Raw genomic sequence first — 4,623 nt, 5'->3', positions numbered from 1 at the left:
CTTCCCAGTTTCGTTCCATTTTACAAAAAAAAAAAAAATATCGTTCCAGATAAAAATCTGAAATTTTGAAACATCACTTTTTTGTTTAAAAATAATATTTTGACACAGAAACTGAAATTTTCGTTTTTTGACACGAAACGATGTTTCTGGAACAGAAACGATACCAAACGGGCTCTTATATGTTTTGTCTTTTTACTTATGTTGTATAGGTGCGAGTACTCCCACCCAAAGATCGAAGTTGAAACCAACAATGACGTTGTCGACAATGTCGATGGAAGTGAGCTCGAGATAGCTAGGTGATCAGCGAAGGCTTTGGGTGATGATGACTTAGGGTTTCCCAGGTCAGACAAAGAGCACCCGGAGGTCGTCAGAGAAGAACAGTGGAATTGAAGAGAGAAAATTGCCTGATTCTCCTCCCTTGTCCCTGTGAGGTAGTTTTCCTAAGTCCACTCTCCTGCAACGCATGTACAAAAACCTTATCCTCCCTCAGAGATCGTCATTACTGATTTCAAATAACTCTCATGTCACCATTACAGCCGATGTTACAGATCTTGTAGCACATCTTCTATGGTGCGACAGAGGTGGCAGCACACATCTGCATCATAAGCACCCCAAGTATGGACCCCAACACATGGGTGGGCCTCCTAGGTGCCCCAGGCAGTCAGATGTGCACTGTCACCCATGATGCACCGTAGAAGAGCCCCATCCGTAGATACAATTATCTAAATTATCTTTCGCACAAAAATAAATAAATAAAATGTAAACTTAAATTATTAGTCAACCAAACCTTAACCTTAATCACTTGAGGGGTTGGCAATAAATAGTTTAGAAATATAGCTAGAACGAATATAAAGCAAAAGTAGGAAATTCAAAGGGTTGGCACCTCACAAGTGTATCAATTCTCATGATTGATTATTTAGATGTCTAAATATTACTTTTCTTTAATTACTGGGCTTGTTACCAGAAGGTCAAGCAATAGTATGAGCCCACACTTCAAGGTATAATATGAGCCCAGATTTATTCCATCCCTCTCTCTCTCTCTCTCTCTCCCCCCCCCCCCCCCTACATGCCAACACACTTGCACGTTTATCAAATACTTTATTTGAAAGAACCCATCTTCCTCGAACTCTGTAAACTGTCCTCTAATATCAACTTAGCATCATAGCTAGGCTTGAATCCCACATCATTCAGGTTCGTTGAACCCCATCGCACATCACTACCATTTCGACCAAGAAACCTGAGACAGAACCACACAACTCTTTTGTTATTTGGATTATCTATTAAAAAAAAAAAAAATCTAGTTTCTTATAGACCGACTTCTCCTTAGGCCTCAGTGAAAGGAACCATGGCTCAATTGCAACTTCGTATAATGGGGGGAGAGTGGTGGAGAATGATGGGGTCACATATGGATCGTATTCCATCATTCACCTCTGGTGAAGGTAAAGGATCCTCTATTGCGTGATACAACATTTAGCGTAGATCCAAGGATTGGAAGCACCTTGGACTGCACATCCATGTCTTGGGTTGTGTGTCTTAGCGCTCCCAACCCTTGGATCTGTGTTACCCTATAACACGCTATAAATGAGCATGATTCGTAAACCTTTCTTATATCACTTTAATAGTTTTAAATTTTAGTGGCCTCTTTCAGTGTTATAGGCTACCATGTATGGTTATTTTCTATAATCTTTTTCCAATGGCTTCTGTTCTTCATTTAGGTTAAAATTTAGGAGATATTCTTACTCTTCTGCAATGGAAATTTTCAGATGATATTGACAAAAGTAATCTGCAATCTCCTTTGTAGTTAGGAAGTCAGTTGCACACAAAAATCTTCCCTGCAATGACCTTTGATCCATACAGAAGATATGGGCTTCGCATACATCATCAATGCGCACAATAGGAACCTTACCCATCAATTCTTGTAAAAATTCTAGGCTTTGATAAGAAATTGGATCATTCAAAGGTTGGGACATAAGGCATGCAACGCTTTCAAAATATTTAAAAATAAAACATGATAGAAGTTAGATTAAGATCCATTAGAAATATGTTCAAAATATTGAGAACATACATGGTATCACAAACCTAAAAATAAGAGAAAATTCTTAAGGAAATTGTGAGGTCAAGTCATGTAACTGGTAACTCTTCTTAAAATTGTAGATGTCCCCGATGATTGCAAATCGGGTTGATGTGAATCATCTCTAAGATGAAACAGCCTTACATGCCCATGAAATAGTCATTGCACTTGCTTATTGGGTCAAGCCAAGACACTACACTATTGTGCTGAATTGAAAAATAGCAAAACCATGAATACATAGAGAAAAACCAACACCAATAGAGAAAACATACGTTGTGACTGTCTTTCAGAACTGTTAGAAAAATAGGTTGGATCTTCTCTATTTTTGTGGAGGAAATACCACCAAAGGTTATTTCTAGAAGGCGTTGCACAAAAACTTTCCAATTGTCACATCTATTAAGTCACTTAAGTGTCTAGTTAAAAGCGAGACAATCTCTTACAAAAATTAAAAGAATGTATTTTGAATTTTTAACTTTAAAACCATTTAAATTTTCAACAATCCCACATGACTCCAAATTATATAAGATTTTACAAAACCAGAAGAACACATTAGAATCAGTAAAACATATCATTGTAAATATCTTTTAAACTTGAACCTACATTATATCTGATGTAAATCATGCTACAGAGTATGGGTGAAATTAAACTCTTGAACCTTTATCTTATTGCAGTCGATGGACTTACCATATACATCTACATCTACATCTTTCCATTCAAAATTTTAGTAACATTTTTTATTATATGCATATTAATTTTGGTATTTTCCTGATATCAAAATTATAGATGTTTAGAAAATTCATCCTTATAATTAAATATAGCTTCTTTTTTTTTTTCTTAAGTGATGGAGATTGAACACTATATTAAAGAAAAGGAATAGAGAGAATATAAGTGGGAATATGGAAAATTTTATTTATTTATTTTTCTTTTATTTTTCTATATAGATTGGTGTCGAAATTAAATAGTGGGGATCTTGGGCTCAAGTCAGCTTAGTGTCATAACTATGCTCTTTTGACAAAATTAGTTTGGAGGTTATTGTCAACTCTTAGGTAGTGAATCCAATGCATAGCACATTGGTTGCAGCCTCTCCTGTTGAGCAGGTGTTAGGTTTGTGGTATAGGGATCAACTCCTGTCAAATGCATCACCCCCTTCCCTCTTGTGTGTGAATAAAATGTGTGTGAGTAAAGTCCCTTTGGGCATTCTATAGGATGTTGAAAATTAAACCCATTTGAGCATTGTGTCATTTTTTCCTTTTTTTTTCTTAAATACAAGGCATTATTAGTGCCTCTCTTTTTTTCTTTTTTGGGTAAACAAAGTATTAATACCGCATGAAACAAAATTTAAAGACAAGGATTTAATACTATGCAATCAACCTGGATTTAATTAAAAAAAAAAAAAGTAATCACCTTCTGAAACTGGGAATCGTTTTCATTGAGAGGTGTTCAACAAGATTCATCCATGAAGTCCTTGAAACCAGAGCCATCCTCTTTCAATGGTGATGCAGCAACCACAGAGCCAGTAAATATGAGTCGCTTCACTGTTCCTGTTCTTATGCAGGACTTCACTATGCTCTCCACTGCTGCTACCGCTGCTTCAGTCGTATCTTTGTACTGTTTAATCATGAAAATATCAAAAACCCAGAAATTAATTCCAAATATGCAGTGAGAATATGAAGAATTAATAAAAGATCAGAGAAAAAGAAACAGACTTGAGAGCTCTGGGTATTGTTTTGTAACCGAGTGGCCACATGGAAAACGAAATCGCAGCCCTGGATGGCAGTATCGAACTCATCTGGATTATAGATATCAGCCTTGAACAATCGAAATTTGGTATTTGCTTCAGGGAAGTTCTTCAGAAGGCCTACCTTTGATTGGTCATCTGTGGGTCAATTCAACAAAGGAAATGACATGAATAACAGAGAGAGTTACCCAAATTCCTGAGAGGTCATGGAACAACAAAGGAAATGACATGAATAACAGAGAGAGAGAGAGAGAGAAGAGAGAGTTACCCAGATTCCTGAGAGTTGCATGGACGGTGTATAATTTCTCTAAGAGCTTCTTCACCGAAGAAGAGCCGAGATAACCTGCACCACCTGTAACACAAACGGTTCTGTGGCAGCTGCCCTCTTCCTCCATTGCTGATATTGATCTGGTTGTCACTCTAAATTAGTTTATAAAAGCGATTTTGGATCCTCTCCGGCCAGCTGTACCTTTCAAATCCATCTCACACTATCCATAAAGTGTGGTCCCCATGGCATGCACCCACACTGCGAAGGTGGTCTCTGCATATAGGTTTGGAGAGTGCAACCGACTGGCGCAAGTACAGTGAAATTTTTTAAAAAATCCTAAAATCCCTTTTATTTTATTTTTTATTTATTTATTTATTTTTATTTTTTGGAGGTGATTAAAATATGCCAATACATTAGCATATTATTGTGTTGGATTGCCCCTCCATGTGGTTGTGGGGTCAGTATGAATTCGCAAGACTAATCAAAGGCTTAGATATCCGTCGTTAACGAAAAAAAAAAAAAAAAAAATCACCCCACATGAGTGGG

At 36.9% G+C, this 4,623-nt stretch overlaps 1 pseudogene; it reads right to left on the bottom strand.

Moving 5' to 3' along the window:
- Nucleotides 1–1,987: 1,987 nt before the first annotated feature.
- Nucleotides 1,988–4,227, bottom strand: LOC122073431 (annotated as a pseudogene).
- Nucleotides 4,228–4,623: the final 396 nt, after the last annotated feature.

This window comes from Macadamia integrifolia, chromosome 3 (genome assembly GCF_013358625.1).
Source record: "Macadamia integrifolia cultivar HAES 741 chromosome 3, SCU_Mint_v3, whole genome shotgun sequence".
Taxonomy (NCBI): domain Eukaryota; kingdom Viridiplantae; phylum Streptophyta; class Magnoliopsida; order Proteales; family Proteaceae; genus Macadamia; species Macadamia integrifolia.
The sequence above is the reverse complement of the archived record's forward strand: the minus strand, read 5'-3'. Positions and strand labels throughout refer to the sequence as shown.